Source organism: Anolis sagrei, chromosome 1 (genome assembly GCF_037176765.1).
Source record: "Anolis sagrei isolate rAnoSag1 chromosome 1, rAnoSag1.mat, whole genome shotgun sequence".
Classification (NCBI taxonomy): Eukaryota; Metazoa; Chordata; class Lepidosauria; order Squamata; family Dactyloidae; genus Anolis; species Anolis sagrei.
The window spans coordinates 317,899,727-317,926,181 of record NC_090021.1 but is presented as its reverse complement, the minus strand read 5'-3'; positions in this window follow the sequence as shown (position 1 = coordinate 317,926,181).

The following is a 26,455-nucleotide window of genomic DNA, read 5'->3' as shown; positions in this document are numbered from 1 at the left end:
AAAATTCAAATATAGAAATAACTAAAATAAGACATTCCATGGAGAAATACAAACAGCTACAATGTCATATGGCATTCATGTAACATCAACAGATAATGTTTAGTAATATTTAAAATCAATTAACCTATAAGAGATAAGTAGGTTTTGGGAACAGCTGCCTTCCTATTTTTTATACCTGTCTTTCCCACTCAGCCTACTACAGATTCAAAAGAGATTGCACACAATTTCCAGCTAATCTCTAATCCAGTCATAAACTTGGACCGGACATGCAGAACTATCGACTATGCATCTTTACTCATGTAACAGGTTTTTGGCCTCCAAAGTCATTGAGATGTTTCAGTAATCTCTTACTCACTCACTTGTACTATGTGTAATTGGCCAGAGTAGGTGGCCAAGCACAGATATATCATGCCTGAACATACAATCAGAATTACACAAGGAATAATGTGAAAGCCTTGCTACATTTTCCATCACTGTATTACCTCTTCTAGCAAATTGACCAGTTATTGCAGTTCTTTCTGGGAGAGGGTGGTGGAGTATAAATAAAGTTGTTGTTGTTGTTCTTGTTGTGTGCAAAGGATATCAGGTGTGGCTTAGCCTTTCTATTATCTGTGATGATGTAACATGATGGGTGAACAGCATGGAGTTGATAAAATATTTTTCTAAGGGCCCTTCCACACAGCCCTATATCCCAGAATATCAAGGCAGAAAATTCCACATTATCTGATTTTAAACAGAATATATGTCAGTTTGGACTTAGATAACTCAGTTCAAAGCAGACATTGTGGGATTTTCTGCCTTGATATTCTGGGATATAGGAGAATGTGGGCCCTAAGGTGTCTTCTCCACATTGCTAGGTGGCTATAGCATTGACATTGGACACACCAATGGGCCCTAGGTGGGCCCTGAGTTAGCTGCCTTTGATGGCAGATGTTGGGAGGCAGCAGCAGCAAGGTAATAGAGAAAAGAGTTGTGTGCCACAGAATCTTCCCTGTATGATATCATAGTTATAGTGGAAGATGCTTTTCCAGAGTTAACAGAAAATATATTTGAAGTTTGAACATTGAACTGATGGAGGAGCCATCTTGTTTTTTGTTGCAGCTAGCAAAATATCTTTGGTTAGTCCTGGTCATTGTGCCATTAGCAATTCTGTTCCTCACATGAGAAAAATAATATAGTCAGACCGGGCTGTGGCGCAGCTAGTTAGTAGCCAACTGCATTCAATCAATACTGACTGAAAGGTCATGAGTTCAAAGCCAGCCGAGATCAGAGTAAGCTCCTGACTATTGCAGCCTGAAAGACAGTTGCATCTGTCAAGTAGGAAATTTAGGCACCACTTTACGGGGAGGCTAATGTAACTAATTTATGACACCATAAAAACCTTCCAGAAGCATGCGTAAGAATGAGAAAGTACTCCATCAAGGACTCAGTGTCACAAGTGGACAGTGAAGCAACAGCTCCCCCTGTGGCTGGAACTGAGCATACCATCATGAAGCCGGAAAACTGGAATGTTAAATTGCCTCGGCGTGTCTGTCTATATATATGTTGTATGTCTATCGTATTGAATGTTTGCCATGTATATGTGCATTGTAATCTGCCCTGAGTCCCCTGTGGAGTGAGAAGGGCAGAATATAAATACTGCAAATAAATAAATAAATATTTTTTTGGTGTTAACAGAATTGGCCTTCTAGACTTGGATTGCTCCATACTGGATAGGTAGGTGTACCATATCAGAAGGACTGCATGACCCAATGACAGAAACCAGCAACTGGATTTTATTTGTAATATGATCAAATAAAATATCCATGCTGGTTAATTTTCTCCGCAATTCATATTTTCTGCACCATGGAAGAGACACCCCCCAACAATACACTCTGCATGTTATGATTTTTTAAATATAAAATAACAAACATGTTTGGATAAAGCTAGACTACTGCTAAATGACTGAAGCACTATGCTCTGGAGTATAGCTTAAAATACTAAGTCGGAAATTGAGCCATTGATTCACCAAACAGTTCAGATTTCTCCAAGGGCAAAAGACAACCAAGCTGCCAGATTCATGAGGTAATTTCAGAATGAGATAATTATCTGAACCTCATTCGAAACGTGCGTTTTGTTTCTGGTATGCATGTTTAGTTCCTCAATTGACTTTACCATTGATCTTTCAATTTGCTAATTCACCAAGTGTGACCATTTTTTTCCTCCAGTAAAACTAAAAATCATAACATTTTGCCAGCTTGGGTTATTATCATTCTTCCAGAGGAGGGAAAGACAGAAAGAGAAAATTGGCAAGCAGACTGAGCCAACAAGTGGTCCTAGAAATTCTTTGTACATGCATGCACTGTAAAACCTGAATGCTTGAGTATGAAGCCAAAGTTTGATCTATATAACATGGTATTGAAATATTGGCACTAATAGTTGAAAAAAGGAAACAGCTTTCAGATAATATATTTCCCTTCTGGCAAAATAGTAGTAGTTGGTACATGCAGGCCCATAGCCAGAAAAGCAATTGGGAAGGGGTGTGTGTTGAAATCATTTTAAAAGCAAATCATGAAGACTAGGTCCATGCCATAAAATAATTTAAATTCTATGGCTAATTCTATATTTTATAGAGACTTAATTAATTCTACTCATATTAGGAGCTCCATCATAATCCTGTTCACACAAGTATTGCAAGTTCTGCCCAATTTTCCAGCATTTTCAAAATAATGCCTGCAAGTCCTCCATCTGTCATATAACTTATCTTCACAAAGCCTATAAAGTCTTCTCTTATTCCCTGCACCTTCATATTAATGTACCTTAATGAGAACGAGAACTGTTCTGTGGTACACACATCCAAAGTTTCATCTGTCAAAATAGAGAAACACTGTGATGCATGGCATCTTTCAACAAGTGTTTTGACTATCTTGTCACCACAAATGTCTATTAGTTCTTTCTGTATTTGAGTACTGTCTGCAGATTTGAGATGGCTTTTCAGGTCAGTGTCTCCTGATCTGGCATGAGATCTCAACTAGGACCTGAAATTAGCATCATTGTGTAAAGGTTCTTTACAAGGAAATAGGTCCTGAATCATTGCACCCTTTTAAAGCCAGTTCTTGTTAGTCACAAAGGACAATCATTTCCACCATTGGCAGAGGTTTCTTTGTTTTCTTCTGTGTTCTTCTTATTTCCATTGCATTTACATCAAGACAAGACATGTTCCTCTGTGAATTAGCAAGAAATTTTCAGCCAGGCACAAGTTGTTCTGATGGTACTCTGTTTTTTGGTGTCAATTGAAGACTTGTATTGCATCTTTCCAGCTCACAAATGGTTTAGCAACCAATGTACCAAGCTTCTGATGATCACCTTTACCCCCCAAATTATCCTCTGAATACCACACAGTAATTACAGAGTGCACCTTGTATATGAAATGAGTAGGCTAACCATGTACATCTGTTGAAAACTTAGATGCCTCTTCTTATTGGATTAGGTGAACCAGTGTTAGACACCTCTGGTTCTACAGTTTCCTCAGTTTTGGGTGTGCAATCTGGGTGTCCATGTTTTGGGGCCTTCATCGGTACCACCTGTTGCAATGGTTCTCAACCTGTTGTCTTGGTCTTCAACATATGACTTTTTCTTTTTTTGCCATGAACTCAAAAATGTACAGTTGCTTTGATAGACATTTAGGCATTTTTGGAGTCAGGTGGATGAAAGGAAACAGCAGCTAACAGGTCTGCTAGCAACTTAAGCTAGCAGACAATTGCAAGGCAAGACAGCTGTGTTTGAAATGACCCACAGTTGCTTCCACCCTAGTGGGAGGAGCAAGAAGGTGGATGTAAGAGAGAGCTCTGAAAGAGGAAGAGAGCAGTGATGTGACTACTTTCAGGTGCTTTAAAAATAATATGTCAAAATGATTAAAGATTATTACATGGGGTAAAAACAAATGAAAATATATAATATAATCTATGATTGTGTTCAAATTTCACCAAAAATGTTGATTAGAATAAGAGATACAGAATTTTGAAAGATCTCTTATGCATATATTTTCACTTTAAATTGGAATACCTTAAAATCAAGATATATGACCCACATACACTAAATTTTTATAAACTACATAAAAACACCTTTAATCTGGTATCTGGTTATTTAAAAGAATGATGATAGTTTAGGAGAAATGAAAGTATAAACTTTTAAAGCAAACACAAATTATCGATATATACTTGGAAAAACCGTAAATTATATTTAAGCTTGTTTTTCTTATGGAGTTTTACTTGGGAAGTCTGATTCTGATGTTAATTTTGGTGGATTACATTGTCTTCACATTGAAAATGTTGATTAAACATCTGCTATGTCAAAACTTTGTCGCTTCCACTATGTCAGCTATTGCTGCTATTTCAATGTAAATTGATGAAAAGATAGGTAATGATAATGTGAATAAATTTTCAAAATTTGGCTGAGATAGTGCTTGCAGTTCTAGAGGAACTTTAAATTTGGCTTCTCATAGACTTAGCATGGGGATTTGGTTTACTGGTTAAAATTCATGAGTAAACCAGTGATTTTTTAAAAATACCTGAAATATTCCTATTTGTGTGTGTGTGTGTGTTATTGAACCCGTAACCCTACCTCCACCCCACCACTTGGCTATGGGCGTGGGTCCATGCACCCCTCTACAAAAATTCCTAAGAGCTGGGGGCAGTCCTGATTTCAACCCAACTTATGTTCTTTCTGTGGTCAGTCTTGATTCTCACCATGTGTGTCTGTATTTCTTAGACTATGACTGCAACAATGTCTAACAGCTGTAGACCATTGTGGTGCCTATCAGATACACTATAGAATGTTCTTTGTTTGCTTACTTTTCTCATTGAAATTCAAATGATTATGGTTGAGTGGGCTGGGTAGAGAGAGAAATAACAGCTCAAAATAATAGCTGTTATTTTGTTATAGACTATGGTTTGGAACATTACTTTTAAAAGTCATTCCAGCTATAGGTTAAAGCCTATAAAGATGGGTTTCATCCAATCTGCTATTCTTGATTAGGAGAGGAGGACCCCAAATTTTTTAACAGCTGTCACCATTGACTAATGTTTCCTGAAATTCAGTGACTTGGAGTGCATGACTATGAATCAATGCTATTGAATTCTGGGAGTTGTAGTTTGGTCATCTGTTTTTGCATTGGGTAATTGTCTCCTGTGGTCCCTGTCAATGCAACTTGAGTTGTAGTAGTAGGAGTAGTTGTGTCCCATCAAGTCATCCTTGATTTATTGCAACCCTAGGGCAAATCTATCACAGCCTTATTTGAATGATTTGTTTAGAGGGGGTCTTGCTTTTGCCTTCCTCTGAGGTTGAATGTGACTAACCCAAGATTGCCCGGTGGGCTTCCACCAGAGGTTGATCATAGAGTCATGCTGGAGAAACTCAAGATTCCTAGAGAGAACACCTCTCTGGGAATCTCTGGTCCTCTAGTGAGATTCTATGGCAGCAGAATTTAACCATAGAGTTGTCCTGGAAGACCTATAAATTTGTCTGAGAATAGTGCTCTCTCAGATAAAAAAAAAACAATTTTATTTGTGGTTTTTCACTTTCATGAGGTCTTGAGTCCCTAACCCCAACAAATGTGGATGGCTGACTGTTTTTAAGCAGAGCATTCCCCTACCTTCTTTCTATAAAGCACTGTTTTCTGCCTGGAAAATGCTATTTTCAACATGAAGTGCCACGGGTGAATTCTGAACACAATAAGTCACAAACCATGAATAGCCTTTGAACATAAGACATATGCTTATCTATGCAAGGACATCTTTCCTACAGCTTTCAAACAACCACTGTTAAAATGATCATTTGCTGCTGCCATTTTCAGGTTGAACATCACTTATCCAGAATTCCCTTAACCTAATCCCCAAATAAACATCTGCCAACAGAAGCTATTTACAATGAATTTGTTGACTGAAGTCAACAAAAGTATATGTCACATAAGACATGTGAAACTTTAAGGTACCACTTGATTCTTTTGTTGACATGGGTTGGGAATCATTCATCACAACTATATACCATAGATCTTCATGTGGATTTATGTGTTGACTGTGCTGCAGGGTCCTTTTATTGAATGCCAAACTTGTGTAATTGATCACACCTTGAAATAGACACACACACATTTGCATATGTCCTTCCTTAGGCGATCCCTCGTTGGCTGAGTAGGATAGTCTTCCATTTGCATATGTATTTGCCCGCACACTGACATACTGTAAGCATATGCCTACAGACTGTAAGGTTGCTTCCATCAAGTTGAACTGAACATGAGAAATTCCCCATTTGCTTCAGGGAACTTATAAATATGCAAGACCCCAATAAGGTTCTCACCATTTTTCCTACCTTCTCTGGAGGTATACAATGCTTCTCAATCTATCAGATATGGGAGACCAGGAATTACCTTCCTTGTATGACAGGGGAAAGCACTGTATTTATACTCATTGGCTATAATTTCTTCTTTGTTTCCTGGAAATGTGTCAAACGATTTAGTGAAGAATTTGAGTATTGAAGACTAGAGTTTGAGTCCCTGTTCAGCCATGAAACCAAAGGCAAGTCCTACTTTCTGATCCTCAGTGGAGGGTAATGGCAAATCCCTTCTGAACAAATCATGCCAAGAAAACCCTGTGATAGGGTCACCCCAGGTCAGAAATGACTTCAAGGCACACAATAACAACAAACTTTCCAAGAAGTGGCTGCCAGTGGCTTGCAAACCAGTACCGGCCTAAAGACCCCCCACTTTGAATAGTATGCTTCAACATCCTTTGAAGAGTACTGCTCATTTTGTCAAGACACCACAAACAAATTACATGTAATGTTTGTGCTCCCCCCCCCCCCCCCACACACTTCTCTTTCCAGGTAGGAAAGGAAAAACCACTCCACTGAGAACTTTGAGTGATCTTAATGAAACTATTCCACTTTTGGCTAAAAGCACACCACTTTAGACCAGGGAAAGATTTGCCATTACAAATGCAGAAAACACGCTGAGCTGGAGAACGGCACTTTTGGGAGGAGAGCTCTCCGAACTGATCTCTTTTGGATGCCGCAGTGAATTAAAGTGCGTAATTTCTTCCAAAGTCCGCAGAGCCTCAGTGCAAAAGTGACATCAGCACTGTGGCCTTTACAGCTAGCACTGAATTGAAGAAACAGACTCTCTTTACGCACCTTTGATCCATTCTTATCTTTTCAGCCGCACGCTGCAATATTGTATCTAGATTTATGGGAATTCTTTCCATGTTCACAACTTATAAAGTATTAATAGCTGGTCCAAGTTGGAAAATAATACACCATTCCTAACTCTATTAAGGACATAAAATCTGGCTTTGGTTAAAATGAGTTTCCCTTTAGCAATGGCCAATATACAGTATGTATTATGAGAGAGAGAGAGAGTATACAGACCTCTTCTTATCTGACATACAGCAACATAAAGATTACTGCCTCAGGCTCAGCAAACTTCAAACTCAGAAAGGAAGATTGAGGGAGAGTGAAGGGGTGCAGGCAATCATTGGAAAGTAATTACTGGTAACCCGAGCAGTCACTTTCAAGTAGATTCCATCTAATAAGACCTATACACAAATGTAATTTTATGTTGATAGACTGACGTATGACAGGCACGCAATGGTAGATGCAGGAGGCAAAGCCACGCTATGATGGTGTATCATTAGCTGCAAGGCATTCTTTTCCTTCACAAGCCTCCACATCATCCGCAGTGAGGTTTTTCGTAAACAGCACTGAAAATTCTAGCCAGGGTGGGAATTCTGCACACAGCTGGGTGGAACTGGCTTCAATCCTGCTGGAGTTCTTGGAAGCTGAGTAACTCAACTACATGCAGGACTGGAAGAAACGAAGCATATATTGAAGGAAATAACATTTAAGAAACACTGTATTTCTTTTGTTCTTAGGCTGGATCTGCACTGCCATATAATGCAGTTTCAGAATGGAGTTTACCTGGCAGTGCAGACTCATATAATCCAGTTCAATAATGTTTTCTGAAACTGCATTATTTGGCAGTATAGATCCAGCCTGAGTTGTATGATTTCACATATAAACATCTCTAAAAACAGGGTGCATCTTATGTCTCAGCTACATTGCCATATAATTCAGTTTCTGAATGCTGACTTGCTGCATTGAACTGGATTACTTGGCCGTATAATGTAAATAATCCACTTCAAAGCAGTTAATCTGAAACTAGATTATATGGCAGTGTAGATCCAGCCTTAGAATCTCAGATTCCTTTTATATGTATAAATTAAAACATTTATGCTGGTGGTATTAAAATTAGTGTGTGCCTTATAATACACGGCATTTTAGAATCGAAGAAATACACTCACTGTGTTTGCAAAAAATGTAAGCCAACCATAAGATTTTTAACTCTTTGATTTAGGCTCCTTGACTTCCTTGGATCTAGACACAAGACTCCTATTTATGCAGGGAAAAATCCCGTTGGCTTGTGGCTCTATTAATACAATTAATATTTCTTTAATTAATTCATACCTTGCCTTTGTCCTGAATAGGACCCAACACCTGAGTTAAAACAAGGCAAATGAATAAAAAATGTGCAGTATATAATTATAAAATTGCATCCCTTTTGAACCATTTAAGGCAAACAAATCAGGATAAGCTATGAGATATTTGAATACAGTGAGGGCCAAGGGTGGGGCTGGGAATGCTAGATAGATATAATGCACACAGAGATATAAAAAGAGTGGTGCCTCTAGAAGACTGCAATGTTAACTGAAATGCCCTTGAGTGGTCTATTTTCTGTTCAGGTATACAGATGGAAAAGCCATTATGAGTTATGAACTGTTTGAGTCTTAGTACACCTATCTATTTATTTATACATTGAAATGTTTTAAAAATAGAATTGGAATTAAATAAAAATGAGCCAATATAAACCCACAAAAATGCAATCTTTGTGATGGCATGCCTGAGCCTTTGGGAAAAACTATAGTGTCTGTCTTTACTCGGAGGCTATCTGTATATCTTCTGTTAAAATAACAATAGACAATAGAAATGTATTATATGCAAAGATACCAGGAATGTATAATGTACAAAAGGAAAGAGTGGTTGACCAATTAATAGTGTGTGTGCAAATCGTTTTAGTCAGAGGTTGGAAAGATAAAACAAAGTGGACTCTGACAAATTGGTATAATTATCTAATTAATGTATTAAATGTGTAAATAACAAATTGTAAATTGAACAATATAGATAAAATAGAAAATGTTATAATAATTAAGAGTATGTGAGATCCAGTTAGGAATTAATTAGATAATGTACTAAGAAGTGGAGTGGAAAAATTGAGATTAAGACTGAAATTTCAAATGTAATTTCTGTAGTACAAACTGTATATCTGGGGGGAGAGGCAGAGGGCCGGAGTGGGATAAAACAGTAAATAAAAAATAAAAATGATAATACCCCACTTTAATTGCATTGATTCAATCCTATGGCATTATGGGAGATGTAGTATGATGAGGCACTAGCAACATTTGGCAGAGAAGCCTAAGGACTATAAAACTACAATTTTCTTGATTCCATAACATTGTGCCATAGCAATTAGTGGTGTCAAATGTCATTATTACTATAGTTTAGATGGATCCATGGTCACATTGTTTTCAATTTTTCATTAATACATCTGTTTTAGGACCTATCCAGACAGGCCCAAAACATGGGACCAGTCACAGGTTTACCTGAGGTATCCAAACGACACATCAGGCAAACCCGAATTAATCTGAAGTAAACCGGGATTTCCCAACATGCCAGGAGCTTTTGTCGGAGGGAACTGAGCATGCAGCTAGGTCCCTCACATATGTTTTGGGGGTAAACTTGGGATTGGCTCCATACTCTCTCAGGTCAACCTCTGAGAAAGCTTGGGGTTTGGGGTGGGTATGGGGTCCCAATCTCAGGAGGAACTAGAATAAAATATCCCAGTTCCTTCCGGGATTGCGACCTGTCTGGAAGAGCCTTTAGAATTAATGGGATAAATCTTATAGATCAGGCGTGAATTCTGGACAGATACAAGTTACAGATCTTTCATATTTCAATTTAAACTTCATAACCCTCAGAGTTTTTAAGGTCATTTGCTGTGGGAGAGGGAGGAAGCAAGAGTAAGCTAAGGTAATTCCAGTAAGAATGTGAAATATTTAGATTACAGTAATTATTTCTAATTTTGCATCTCTGCCAATATCTAAACATATTTCTTCCTTTTTGGCAATGTGTAAGTGGCCACTTTGTGTCTGAGATTCATCAGGACTCACCTAGAAAAGCTCTGAAGATTTACCTGTTTTCTTTGGCTTATTCTTGAGATGATAATGCATGGAAAAGTCCCAGATTTTGTTCCTGTTCTTTCTAGTTTTATACTGGATTAAAATAAACCGACCTGGGGAAATGGTATGAAAAGTCTATAATTGTACTGATTGTTGACAGAAAAAGTTCTGTAGATCACCAAAATAAAGTCAGAAAGAAGAGGAACAAAATCTGCGACTTTCTGGTCTTTTAAACCAGGCCTCATCTGCACTGCCATATAATGCAGTTCTAGAATGTAGATTAACTACATTGAACTGGATAATATGGCAGTGTAGACTCATATAATCTGGTTCAATGCAGTTCAATCTTCATTATATGAGTCCACGTTGACATTTATAATGCAGTTCAAACTTCATTATATGGTAGTATAGATGGGGCCTCAGTCTGGATGTGCCCTATGCTAGGTTTTTAATTGTAATTATTTCAGAATCCTCAGAGCTGGAGATGAACTCATTGGTTGCTACTAGCATTTATTAATTTAAATGGGCTGGATCCAGGACATTTCCTTTTCTTCACTGATGGGTTTTGTTGTGGAAGAGGCCTCAACCTGATTTTGGGGAGCCTCTTTTCCAATTACACAAACCTCAACCATCGAAAAGGGTCTTATGAAACTATGTAATGGTCTTAGAGAAGCTGATCAATAAGGCAAAAATACCCAGTGGTATGTACTTAGAGATGGACAAATCTGTCACATTTGTTTTTCCTGATATGGATTTTTAAAATTTTCAGCAGCTTTCTGTTGAATGTATGAAGACATCTGCAAATTTTGGAAAAGGACTAACCAAACAAACTCCTCATCAAGAATTGCACATGCCTTATGCTGGATGTAAACTATTCATTTTTTGTAATTGCTTTGATTTACAACAACGACAACCATAACAACAACAAATTGCCATATCTCTCTCTGTCCTATATAACTTGAATTGTCACCCCAGGTTCTGAATACATTATTTTTTTTTAAAAAAAAAAAACAACAACAACAATAGAGGGCCAAAGAGACAACCAAAACCAAAAAAATGAAAACAGAAAAGTCAGATTATAAGACATTAATACAACAACACTTAACACACAGTCAATGGGTGTATTCCCGATCATCCAGGCTGCCTTGTAGCTGATTAGATGGTTCTTGATAACCCTCTAAGTACTACCTAGTCCTTCAGCTGGGTAGTAGAATTAAAAGAATTAAAGAATTAATATAAATGGAGTTGATTCCGAATCCCTATGTATAGACTTGTAGCATCAAGTTTCAAATCCCTAATTTGTGTTTTGGGTGTAAATGGTGTGTGTATATGTAGGTGAAGAGTGGAGTCAAGGTGGCCCAGTTCCTTGTTAAAAATCTAATCAACAACACAATTGATTTCCTACATCATATAGCTGTGAATCTGTTGGTTATTAAAACAAAACATCAACATGTTAGTTTGCCGGCTGTCCATGTGTTTGCATATGCCTGCGCCCTCCATAAAACTCAGGGCAAACGTTTAGACCCGGGTCCCCTTTTCCTACCCATTACGGCTGCTTTTTGAAGGTAAATCATAGCTGTCAGTATAGTAGCAGCTTGATTAAAGTTCAGGGGTTTAATAGATCATTTTAAAAACCCCAAATTACTCCCACTCCCCAGTCGATCCACCTGGACCCTTGCCCTAGGTGCATGGCAGTTTTCAACCAGCACCAGAGAAGCCAAGTCTGGGCCCGAGGTTCCTGCTTATTCCCCCAGGATCCCTTGTTGCAAACCTAGACCAACATTCTCAGCTGTATTTAATCTGCTCTGAGACAAGCTGGCTATGAGAAAACGCAAGGGGAGGGGGAGACGACACATAAGCGAAAGACTGGGGGGAAAAGTTGGACAGTTGGCCGGCTTTGTTCACTTGGTAAACTGGAGGCAGGCCAGCCACGGCGCAGCTCCCTTGGCAATACAAGTCTGTTCCAATTAATCGTGTTTAACCATTCTAATCACACTTTAGCACATTAATCCTATTTTCAATCCAAAACACATCTGAAAGAGCGGCATGTGGGCCTTTTTATAGCAACCGCAAATCAGATGTAACGGAGAGACAGAGAGCCCTAGTTTACTCTGCACTTTCACTGAACTTAGACTTAATAAAATATGTGACTGAGTTGTGGTTGGATTTACTGCATGATGTTGATGCTTCCACATATAAATAGATCCCCTAAGTAACTTAAAAACCTGTCAGAAAGAACAGTGAAAATTTGATTATAAGGTAACCAATGCACAGATTGTGTAACAATGACACTGTTCGTCAGCTTGGGTAGGGAAGGCAGATGAAGGAACTGACAGATTTCTTGCTTTCCTTCTTGTGTTTTTTGAAGTGTGTATAAGGACAGAAAATAAGATTTTTCTCAAAGATGTAGTGCTTTGCTTTGGTTCTTTGTCACTTTTACAGGATGGGTGGAATCAAGTCACTACTAAATTAAGGCAAACTTCTCCCATATGTGCATTTTTGCTTATATAAAAATATTTGTACTACATTTCAGTATCTGAACAATATTTATTTATTTATTTCATATCAAAAGCATTGCATAAATTAGTATAAAACTGATAAAAATAGGAGTGCAGGTGGCTAAATATCTTTTGACCAAAAATGGGCAACAGCTATGGCATTTTCAGTAACCTCCAACAATTCTTCCTCTGTACATGAGGCAGGGCATAGTGGACAAGCATACAGGTGTGGAGTTGTCTGTTCTGCTCCACAGTCACACAAGGTGTGGGATTCTTTTAGGTAGTGCCAATTTGCCAGGTTGTCTTTTGATCTGCCCACTCCACTTCTGAGTCTGTTCAGGGACTTCCAAGTTGCCCATTCTTGATCAAAACTGAATCCTACAGTGAATATTGTTGTTCTGTGCCCTCAAGGGCTTTCTGATGTATATTGACACTACAGCAGCAACCTTATCAGAGGGGCTTGCCATTAGTCATGTGCATTTGGGACGTACCTTGATCTGTTTTGTGTCCCGGCTTTCAGTGGGGCCCGTGATCTATTTTCATCTGAGCCCATTCTTGGTTTGTCCCTGGAGGCAGACCCTCGTGGGGGGGCTTCCAATTGGGATTTCCTGCCCAGAGAGATATCCTTGCTGTTGTCAGGGGGATACCAAGAGGAGTGGTAGTTCTCATAAAGCTTTTCCTTGATTTGAGTCTACTGGGAAGAAGCTGGTAGCCATGTAGTGGATGGCTTTCTTGGTGTTCAACCTTATTTCTCTCACATTTGCAGCAACTTCCCGTCACACATTGGGGGGGGGGGATGCCAGCTAGCTTGTAGAGTTTGAACAATATGAGAGCTGGGAGGTGGATGAATGAGTATATTGTTTGACTGTTGGACTAGGATTCTAGGGACCCATCCAGACAGGGCACAAAACACGCACCCTCCCGCATATTTCCCTGGGTCATCTAGATGACACCTCAAGTAATCACGACTGTGGGACCAACCAGAAAAACCTACTTTGTCCCAAATTAATTAGATATCTCATTAGACACACACCTCTGTGGAAGACCCGAGTCTAATGGGCTATGGCCCTGTGTGGACAGGCCCATGAGAAGTCCCGGGACTTCCCTGCGGCCTGTCCAAACACCCATCCCACACCTTCTGGGCTCCTAGAACCCAGAAGGTGTGAGATTGCCCCCCCCCCCTTTCCAACCCCCTTTCCAAAAGCCCGGAAGGTTCTGGGAAGGCATCTAGACACCCAGCCCCAAAAGCACACATTTCCCAGGCTGGTATGCAACTAAATTTTGCCGCAGCGCGGGTTTTTTAAACCCCGGTCGGTGCAAACTTTATAGCTGTCCTGAACTATTCTAGGAGACCAATGTTCAAATCCCTGCTCATGCATGGATTAGAAACCTTAGGTAAATCATACCTAAGGTTGATGACATCCTCAAACAAATCTTACCAAGAAAATGTGTTGTCGAAGGTTTTCATGGCTGGAATCTCTGGGTTGCTGTGAGTTTTCTGGGTTGTACGGCCATGTTCAAGAAAACTCTATGGTGTGGGTTAGAGTTCTTACTGTTGTTATTTTATGTACTAACATTAATAATGAAACTCAAGAGTGCTAACAACTCATTTAAAACAATACAATTAAAAACACAGTTGGCCCTCTGTAGCCATGGGTTTTTCAACCAAATCCTAGTTTTGCCACTGTATATGCCTCATCATCACTAGAGAGAGAAAATCCACTTAAAATCCAGTTTCTGCTTCCTGCAGAATTGTAGTTTAACAGCCTCACTAAACTGCAAAGACCAGAATTCTGCAGGAGGCAGAAACCGGATTTTAAGTGGATTTTTTTCTCTAGTGTGAAGAGGGAAACCATGATACTACACCATTGCATATAATGAAACTTGAGCATCTTTTTGGTGACCCAGAATGGTCTCCTCCAGTTTGGCACATGAGTGATTTAAAATGTTTTTAGCTGTTCTGAAACTGTCCTGTTTGTGTTTAAAGGTTTAATGTGTTTTTAACCTTCAAATTAGTTTTACTTTTAAAAACTGTTCAAATTTGTTTTATTGTTAGCTGCCCTGAGAGCTTTAGATACAGGCTGGGAGAAAAAAAAACATTTTAATTAATAACTAAATATCCTACCTAAGGTCTATCCATTCAATAGTCTGATCAGGGCAATTGAATGCTAGTAGACCACTGGGGCCCCTTCTACACTGCCCTATATCCCAGGAACTGATCCCAGATTATCTGCTTTAAACTGGATTATATGAGTCTGACAGATAATCTGGGATAAGAAGATAATCTGGGATCAGATCCTGGGAAAAAGCAGCAGTGTGGAAGGGGCCTGCAACTCAATCTTTCTGAAAGCCAGGTTTTTCCTTTGGCTGCTTGGAGAACCCTAGCAGATAAAGTTGAGAGACATTAAACTTTGTAATATCATCCAACTCTGTGCTATGTAAATGGTCAAAACACTCATTGAGGGTAAAGAACTGAATAGCAGCGGTTTTGCAGTCCACTGAGTCCCCTTCTGCACTGCCATATAAAATCCAGATTATCTGCTTTGAACTGGATTATATGGCAGTGTAAACCCAGACAACAGAGTTCAAAACAGATGATGTGGATTATCTGGTTTGATTATTATTATTATTATTATTATTATTATCATTATTTGTACCCCGCTAGCATCTCCCAAAGGACTCGATGCGGCTTACAAAGGCCAAGGCCTCAAAAACATAGCGTAATCTGGATTATATGGCAGTGAAGAAGATGTCTGATCTAAAAGTTGAATTTGGGGAGCATATGGGGTGTTTCCGAGATTATCTGGAGCTGGGTCTACACTTCTCTATATCCTAGGATCTGATCCCAGATAACCCACTTTGAATTGGGTTATATGATTCTACACTATCAGATGTTCTAAGAAGATAATCTGGGATCCGATCCTGGATTTATCCACATTATCTGCTTCAAACTGGATTATATGAGCCATCACGGGCAAGCTTCACCTCTTCTTCCCATCCCCTCGCAATCCCCAAGATGGCTCATTTATTTTCTTATGGATTCATATTTCCTTATTTTGCCTCTTTTTTGGTTTTAAATGCTGGAATTATGCTATTGTACTAATTGAGAGGCTGCAAAAGTGAAGTCTGGATGGCAGGCAGCCTTTAGACAAGTCCTAGAACAAACTTATGCAACTATACACTGAAATAAATCCTAATAAATTTAATGTGGTTTAAAGTCAATTCCAGGGGCTGCTGGAACCTTGGTGGAGCTCCCCCATGTGGTGACACATTGAACTGCAAGCAAGCAATCACCAGTGGGTTCCACCTAACCATGAAGACCTGCTCATTGGTTCTGACTCCTCGCTCATTCTTCAGTTTTCTGTTCTGCCTTCTTTATAGAAGTGCTTCAGTCCTGCAATCACAATTTCAAACATATGACTATGACCCAGCCAGAAAAAAAACCTAGACGCCATCCAGAAAATGTATGATTTCTTCTCTTTTATGCATGACTGTGAAATCTGAGCAGTACATAAAGTTGATTGGAAGATTGACTCCTTCAAATGTGGGGAAGAGTTTGAGTTTGACAGATACTGTGGACTGCTAAAAATACCAATAAATGGATCCTGCAGCAAAGCAGACCTGAACTCTTCCTAGAGGTTAAGTCTACTAAACCAAGTCTTCTCGTGATACTTTGGCCATATCAAGGAAAGGCAGGACTGTCTTCTGCTTCCCTGGAGACTAGGACGCGGAACAATGGCTTCAAACTACAAGAGGGGAGATTCCATCTGAACATGAGGAAGAGCTTCCTGACTGTGAGAGCCGTTCAGCAGTGGAACTCTCTGCCCTGGAGTGTGGTGGAGGCTCCTTCTTTGGAAGCTTTTAAGCAGAGGCTGGATGGCCATTTGTCAGGGGTGATTTGAATGCAATTTTCCTGCTTCTTGGCAGGGGGTTGGACTGGATGACCCATGAGGTCTCTTCCAACTCTTTGATTCTATGATTCTAAAGAGCAACTGGTATTCATTGGTGGTCTGCAATCCCAGTACTTTTAATATGTAATACATTACAGGCAGTCCCCAAGTTACGAACAAGATAGTTTCTGCAGGTTTGTTCTTAAGTCAGAACAGGTGCATTTTTAAATGCAAATCGAGCCATATATAGATATATAGATATGGGTGGATGGATACATAGATAATAAATAATAATTAACTTTATTTATTTCCCACCACCATCTCCCTGGAGGGACTCAGGGCAGCTCACAAAAGCACTCTAGGGTGCTACACATAAAATAAAAATGCATATGCATAAAAACATTGCAACATACATTTAACCAAATACAAGAGAACCCCATAGATATCTTTGGATAGCATAGGGCAAAGTTAACACCTCTGTGATGTCTATTTTCCTGTCTGTGCCCCTATTCAGAAGATTTCACTTCATTTTCTGTCCTTGTGATAATTGGATTTTGAAAAATTTGGCTTTTTGTGGAAACAACAATTGGTGATAAAGCTTCAGTGCAGACCTCTTTTCCCCATGATAACTCTTCCAGGGGTAATTTTCCCTTCTCCATTCTTAACTATTAGTCATGTGTAAGTAACTTGGGAACTGTCTGAACTCTTAGAGCTAAAAGATCTGATATGTGCTTGTTGTTAATGGTTTCAGGGTTTTAAAAAAAACACTTTATTATTCATGTCTCTCAAGCAAAACTATATTTTTTTTTACTAAATCTAAACTAATCTAACCTACAGTATGAATACACCTTACTCTTGAGTCGCCGATTGGCTGAGAAAGGCGGTATACAAATACAGTAAATAAATAAATAAATAAATAAATAAATAATAGGTCATTACATTGCTTCAACACCTACAACACAATGTAAACTTGTGATATTCCTTCTCTACCATTTAGTAAGGCCACATTCCTTTAACAACAAAAGCAACTAAAAGTTACTCTTGTGCCACAAAATAAGAGACTGAATCTCTTACCAAGTTAAAACTATAATTAATTTAGTAATATGTTAGATATTGCCAAGAGAAGTATTTGTTTTTACTACTTCCCATTGAGCTGTGATAAGCATTTGGATAATGAGACTCTTGACAATCCTAAGTTTTTATATATTCTTTACTACTGGAAGACTTTTTTCCAGGATAAAAATTTCTCAACTCCATATTTTATTTCATTGAATTCCTATTACTTTAGAAATAATATAATGATGAAATTATTATTAACTGTCATTGATGATAAATATACACATTAAAAACAATGAAAATTGAAGACAAATGAACTAACAGAAAACTTCATTAATTTTTTTGAAGTAACCGATTAATGATAAAACGTTGTTTATCACATCTTTTGGTTTGCCAGTTCAAAAGAGGCATAATGAAATGTAAATTGTGCACCAAGCTCAACTAAACTCATAAGTCTTTCATTTAGATCTGGAGATGGGATGAAGTTATCAGTTCGTGCTAAATGAAATACGTAACGGTAGTAACTTGATAAAGAAAGTGTGGAGGGTTTTGTGGGTTTTTATTTAGTCCTCAGGCAGAGTTTAGTGGCTTATTTTGTTTTCTAGGCAAACACTTTCTGTTTCTAATGCTACTTTTTTAAAAATATCTGGAAAGATGCACTGGAAGAATCTAAATGCAAAGTAGATGTGAGTTTATCCAGGTAAGTAAGGTTTTATTAAAGGACCTAATTCAATGCAGCTCCATTCTGAAAAGATTGCAGGATATGGTTAATGTAGTGTATCAGATGGGAAAGGCATTCCTGAAGCCACCTGCATTTAATATACAACTGTCTAAGTTCTCCTCGCTACCATTTACCCCTGAAAGAAATACACCAACATTGATTGGCTCAGAAACCTTCATTGCTAAATATGTAAGAAATGGTACTGTACATTCAGACAATGATGTGCCAGAAATTGAACTGCAGGAAGCTGGGCCGTCATATTTTACTGTACAATTCTTTGCTTCTGCATTAAACATAAAAATCCAGTTCTCTTCTGTCTTCTTCCAGTTAGGCAGACAAGGAAAGATTGTCCCCTCTCTCATTGTTTTGCTCTGCTGTTGTGGATTAAAGTTGTGAAAGTTGAAAGTACAATGACCCAGGACTGTTTATGGACAATGGCTATGCCTTTGTGTGATGTGTGATTTTATGTGCTATGTTTAATAATGTTTAATTTTTTATGAGGGAGGGTCAATTTTGATGTTTTATACTGTTTTTTATCGATAGCATTGAATTGTTGCTAACACTGTGAGTCCCGTTCGGGGTTGAGAAGGGCGATATACAAATACAGTAAATAAATAAATAAATAAATAAATAAATATATTCCTCATGCCTGATTACAGGTTCAGGAATAAGAAACGTGGTTGTTTTTTTTTTCAAATGCTTCAACTCTCACAAACTTTAGTGCTCATTGAAATAGTGAATGATATTAGATTTTGCAAGACCTGGAAGGCCACATCCCTGAATGAGTGGAATAATTGAGTGAAACATTGAAGGTGATGGCTCTGATCTCATAAAGAGTAACTGCTTACATCAGGCCCTTCGTATACACAGGTTCTGCACCTGCAAATTCAATCAATAATGTCAAAAATATTTAAGGGAATAATCCTAAAAGAAAATGTTGATTTTGCTACTCATTGAATACTAGACTGATTTCTGGGGGCAGTTCCACACAGCCCTTTAACCCAGAAGCATTCGCATTTGTTAAATGTGATTGCTTCCTGGTTGAAGTCCACATCCCCCCTCCCCACGCCCAGAAAGCACGTGCTTTTTGGAGGGAGGTGTTCAAATGGCCTCCCGGAACGATAGGGAGACAGGCCCCACTCCCTCCCAAAACCCCTTTTAAAAAGTGTTTTAAAAATAAAATACCTTACCTGGTCCTCATTAAACTACTGCAGGAGCTCTCCTGGTGCATAGCAATGATGTGCCAGGAGAAGGGGGCAACAGCATTTTCCTTCTCCCCCCTTCTTCTGGTGCATCATTGGCACACACCAAGAGAGCTCCTGCAATAGTTTAATGGCATCCAGGTAAGTTATTTTATTTTTTGAATGCTTTTCTGGGGGGGTTGGGGATTGTGTTAGAACCCCCTCAGATATTCCAGGCCCACGGAGTCTGGAAAACATGAGAGGGCAGTGTGGATGGCCACCTCAGAAGTCCCAGAACTTTTGAGGGGGGAATCCAGACTCTACTCACAGCTGGAAAAACCTGGGCCTTTCAAGAAGATCCCGGTCTTTCCAGCTGACAAATTACCTCAGCACAAAGCAGGGTTTTTCTGCTTTGTGCCGAATGCAGTCACGTTTATGTGGGGTGTCGTTTGGATGCCCCATGTAAAGAAGCAAGAGTTCCCACTTCAAAGGGCCTGTCTGGATGGCCCCTCGTTATACCAAGCTCTAGCTCTTACTATTTTACTAATCTTCAGGCTCTCTCCTACACTTAATTGAGTTTTTCTTCATTTTTGATAATGGGTGCCATTTTGCTACACCATTATATAGTATATAATTGAATTTGATTGCCATAGTATTTTGGTATCCATGAGGATCCTGAAAGCAAACCCCTGTGTATATCAAGGCCTCATAATACCTAAAGCTTTCTGATATTTTTGCCATTGCTTCTTATACATAGATGCATGACCATGGCAACCAGGAATCAATTTAGTTTTTTTTAAAATAATGTACACTAAAGTTCTGGTTTGCAGTTTCTTTGAAAATTTGACAAGAGTGGCTGAATCATTCAGAGTTGATTGTCTATACAGAGCCACAGAAAAATGTTGTAGATACTGTGTCACGTTTTTGTTGCACACCCTCAAATCATTTATGACTTATGGTGAGCCTGAGGTGAATGTGTCATTTAATTTTTTTGGCAGAATGGGGTTGCTTTTGTCTTTCTCCAAGATCATCCAGCATGTTTCCATGCACAAAGAAACACTGGCCTCCAGATTTGTACTTCAATGCTCAAACCACAACACTGTGCCGACTCTTTGTCACACTGTACCAGAGATAGATGATATACAGACTGCAGCACTGAGATCTGACCCTATCAATTGATAAAACATAGGAATTTCATAATCAGCCCATTTCTCACATTATTGAAATCAGGATTGCCCATTATAGGTTAGTATTCAAATATAATTAATCATGTGCCAAAATAATTGCCAACCCCTTACTTTGTGTCTAGCCAAAAAAGAGGTGCCAAGTACTCTGATTCCATAATTGTGCAAATAGAGGTAATAGGATCAAACTGTACTTGCTCCCATTTGTATGAGCCAAAAGCGATACTTTATTATTATCATACAAACTCTGAAGAATTAAACCCACCCTTGACAAATGATGACTGCATCTTTTAAAGTAGAAAGATGGATGGTGAAAGCCCCCATATAAATTTTCTATTCATCTTCTGCATATAAGTTATGCCTTGAAGAACATAACAATATTCATAACTTTTCTCCTTAAGTACATTAACCTTACCCATGAGTACTTAGTCTGAGTGAATGCTATGTATCCAAATCAAGAGGGATATTAATAGTTTTATAATTGAATAAATAAAATAAATAGTCCTGAGACTGCTGAAATCAAATGGACACATAAGGAGGACACTGTATGTGAATGATCTAACTGAACTTTGCCATTGGACAAATTGAGAGAACCCTGGAAGACTAGAAGGTTAATTCAAGCAAAACTCCTTTGTATTCAGGGTTTTACTCACATTTACTCTGATGGGATTAATGAAGTGAGACTTTTGCCCCGAAGAACAAAGTTAAGCCCTTGTCATGCTGATTTTTTTAATTTAGGTAGATTGCTGCATTAGTTGGACCAAAAAGATCTAGATGGATCTTCTGAAAAGAAAAGCTGCCTAATTCTTTTCTGGTGATAGCACAAGTCTTTTGTGTGAGATACCTTAAAAGGAACTCTCTTTGAGAAGAATTTCTTGTATGTTTATCTGGTGAGAATGGGACCAAATCTTGGATAAACTGCTTCCTATAGATGAAGAAAAACCCTATTTTAAGTTAACTCATGAACACTGTTTTATCCCCCATAAGATTTGAAGTGAAGCTGCAGGGTGAAGGAACAAGTAAAGGGAAGCAGGACAAATGCATGTGAAATTATATCTACAGTGGACAGCATGCATAGGCTATCTCTATCTGAGGCCCCTTCTACACTGCCATATAATCCAGATTATCAAAGCAGGAAATCCACATTATCTGCTTTAAACTGGATTGTATGTGTCTACACTGCCATATAATCCAGTTCAAAGCAGATTTTATATTGTAGTGTAGAAGGGACCTGAAAGTCTACTTCTTCCCATAGGAACTGCTTGGAATTTGAGACATTCATAGCAATTGGTGCATGTTCCACTATCCTGGTCTCATCTACACCACACAGTCCAGTGTAAATATACTCTGGTGCAGAATCCAGGGTCATTGTTCAGATGGTCCATTGTTTAGGGGCCAACAGCATATCACCTCATTGGCATTAGTTAGAAAGAAGAGATAAAGATGGGTATCATCAACCTATTGATGAAACCCAACTCAAGCTCTGGATGACCTCTCCCAGGCCCCATCTACACTGTCCTTTTATCCCAGGATCTGATTCCAGACTATCTGCTTTGAATTGGATTATATGAGTCTCCACTGCCAGATAATCTGGGAAAAGATAATAATCTGGATCAGATCCTGGGATATAGATCTTGTGATTACTTTGGGGATTGCACAGAAAATGATGAATTGGGAAGATCACTCCTCTTATCTGCAGAATTGGGAAGAGCATCCCTTCTTCAGTCTCTGTGGCTTCATTTCGATGTTGAAAGGCATAGGCGACAATATTGACTAATGTGGAACCACATAAGATCATGGTCAAAAGGTTCCCAAGTCCCCTAACAGCGAAATAACCCAGAAGGATACAATTGCTGATGATATAAAATGCCACTGAAATATCCACAAGGACCAATAAGCACTTACTCCCCTATCCATCTCCCAACCCATCAATTATAACTGGGACTAGACCCTGATGGAAATGAAACCAGGTAATTCATTTCATCCAAGGAAACCTGGAGTTGTGTAGCTCTCAGTCACTCTTGGTCCTTACTTAGAAATGTGATAAAATTGAAGCCATTTTCATTTGCTCTACTGATGTGCACAAAATTGATTACACAGCCCACCCAATAATAATAATAATCCTAGTGCCTTGGTTTTCTTAGATATGATGATCATGATTTTCTATGAGTAGATGATGACTGCTATATGCATATGTTCTGTATCTAAAAAACTAGAGTTGATAGGGGAAAACAGGTGCCATTTTTGGAATCAACAGGTCAAATATACCCAGAAACAGGGCAAACATTTGAAGCACCTGAATGTGTGTTGGCCTGTGTTATTATCATCACAGGCAATCACTTGTGACCTGTGTAATAGCACTTGAAATCACATGCAGACCTCCGATTTGGCAGTTCAAATATCTATGAAGAAAGCAGCACCAGTGTATTCAGGCAGATCTGATGTTGCTCCTACCAGACAAAGATGGCCACAGCCTTCATTTCTAATTCATATTATAGGTGAGTAGATTTGATGCAGAAAGGAAACGTAAATACTGTTGTACCTTTTGTAGCTTTAAACTCAAACCCTTGTTTTGCTTCTAATTGAGAACTGATGGAGTGCAAAGAGCGGGTTTTTCCCAAAAGCTGTTCCTCTCACCCTGTGCACATGCATCAGCACCCCAAGGGAGCCATAAGAGCAGCCACATGCCCTCTCTGTGGTTATTTCTGAACTAGGGTTCTTTACAAGTCAGCAAAAGCTTTTTTTTGCCAGACAAATGACATTCTTATAAATACAGACTAACCTTTTCTGGAGAGCAGTTTGCATGACTGGTATGCGTGAACATACCTACATGCAGGCACACTCATCTCAGTCTGACATTATGTATTGGAATGGTCATTTCTCCACGGTCTTGTTACATCCCAAATAGATTACTGCAACGTACTCTATGTGGGGTTGCCTCTGAAGACTGTTTGGAAACTTCAATTAGTACAGCGGGCAGCAGACAGATTATTCACCGGAGCGTCATACGGGGAGCATACCACCCCTCTGTTATGTCAGCTCCACTGGCTGCCGATCCAGTTCCGAGAACAATTCAAAGTGCTGGTTTTGACCTACAAAACCCTATACGGCTCCGGTCCAGCGTATCTGTCCAAACGCATCTCCCTCTATGCCCCACCTCGGAGTTTGAGATCATCTGGGGAGACCCTGCTCTCAACCCCATCACTAACACACGTGAGGTTGGCGGGGACGAGGAGCAGGCCTTCTTGGTGGTGGCTCCTCACCTGTGGAATTCACTCCCTGGGGAAATCAGGTCATCAACATCCCACCTCTCCTTCAGAAGGAAATTGAAAACATGGTTGTGAGACCAAGCATTCAGGCAATCTGGCAGTGAGACAAGGACAATTGACAACTAAAATTGATAGGAATTGATGATGTGGAATTGAATTTACGGACTATGAGATGGCGAACGCTGAACACTGAGCGTTAGAATGGTTTTATTGATGTGATGTTTTAATTCATGTTTTAATTGTTTAATTGCTGTTATTCATGCTTTATTTTATTGTTTATGTTGATGCCGGCATCGCATTGTGCCTCTGTAAGCCACCTGAGTCCCCCGTCCCATCCCGTCCCCGTCCCCCCGTCCCCCGGGGTTGAGAAGGGCGGGGTAGAAATACCCGAAATAAATAACAGACATGCTGTAACTAATGTGGAAGTAATACAGCCTCAGTATCATCAAGTTCAGCAGTTGTTGGGGACACACCAGTTCTTACAAGTGTCATTCAGGGGCTGGATTATGATTTGAATCCTGGCTTGGCATTAGAGGAAGGCAATGGAAAGTATTCATGGGTCTGAAATGTGTCCCATTCATTTCATTCGTGTTTCCGTTTTGTTCCATCCATTCAGATGGCATTAAATGGAAAGACCCCTCCTGGAAAAAAATGCAATCGATACAAAAGACAGGCTTGGAGCTGGTACCAGCTCCAAGCCTGCTTTTTGTATCAATTGTCTGGGGCCTGGCAGGGCCTGCAGCTGAGTGCTGAGTAAGAAGCGCTCCTTACTCGGCACTCGGCTGCAGGCCCCGCAAAGTCTGGGTGTATAGACCCAAAGCCTGCACCCAGGTGTATAGGCCCAGGGCCTGCAGCAGAGCACCAAGTAAGGTCCTTTGGGCCTACACGTGAAGTCCTTTCCCAAATAATGAGCCACAAGAACAAAAAACAAATATCTGACCTCCTGATTTCGGTAGGCTCAGACAAAATTGGGGGCCCCACCGAAAGCCGGGACACAAAACGGATCAAGGTAATGCCCAAATGCACATGACTGATGGCAAGCCCCTCTGATAAGGTTGCTGCCATAGTGCCAATATACACCAGAAAGCCCTTGAGGGCACACAACAACAATATTCATTGTAGGATTCAGTTTTGACCAAAAATGGGCAACTTGGAAGTTCACGAACAGACTCAGAAGTGGAGTTGGCAGATCAAAAAGCAACCCACTAAATAGCACTACCTAGAATAATCCTCCACCTTGCACTGCTGTGGAACAGAACAAACAACTTCACATCTGTATGCTTGCCCACAATGCTCTGCCTCATGCACAGAGGAAGAACTGTTTAAAGCTACAGACAATGCGGTTGCTGTTGTCCATTTTTGGCCAAAAATTATTTAACTGCTTGTGTTCCCTCTATTTTATCAGTTTTATACTAATTTATTTAGGCAAAGTTTTTGACACGAAATAAAGTTTTGACCTTGGTTGAATGATGAAGAAATCAGCTAGTTTTGCCTTCAGCCTATTTAGAGGCCATCATTTGGACATGCATCTGAATTATGGTTTTGAAATCTAAAAAATTGTGCCTCTTTCTGTCTTTCATAGAAGTTAGTTATAACTTTTTCTGTTTAAATTTGATGATATTTCTGATAATAAGCAGCCTTCAAGGAGTAGATTGTGTTGACCAAATTTTAAACAACTAAGCATATACATTATTGTAATATCTCCCTGAGAATATTATTTTATTTGAAATTGATGAACTTTTCATTGATTAAACTATTAATTTTTATTCATTTATTAAACTATTAATTTTTTTATTTGCTTCCTGACAGAACTGGATGATACTTGCAGAACAAGTTGCCTATTCTAAAGCAAATCTGCCAAGTCTCAGGACAACATTTACAGAAAGGTTAGTGCAGACTACAGAGTTTGAGAGTTTCCCAAAATTAATTAATAACTTCTTCCAATGCATGACCCAAGGCAGCTTACAACAGGGGAAAAAAGATGTGCTTATATCCTTAGGACTGAGAGCTTACATCTGGGTTACATAACATACATTTCCACATATGGAGCTATACATTAATTGGGTTATGTGACCCTGGTGTTGAACGGCAACATTGCACAGCTGAATCATGACAATGAATGCGCAAGTATCTGCACAACAAAATATACGTGCATATTCTTGTGCAATGTTCATCCATGCACAATCCTACTGTGTGTGCAACTTCTTATGTGACCACAATTTTAACTGAATGTGGATGTTTCACATTAGACAAAATTATCAGTTCACATAAGTTACCAATATGATTGTGGTCTTCACTATTCTACCTTACATTATTCCCTCTGCCTGTGTGGAGAATAATTGTGAAAATTAACTGCAGTGTAGAAAATACTTTTTTATCATTATTCTTCCTTTG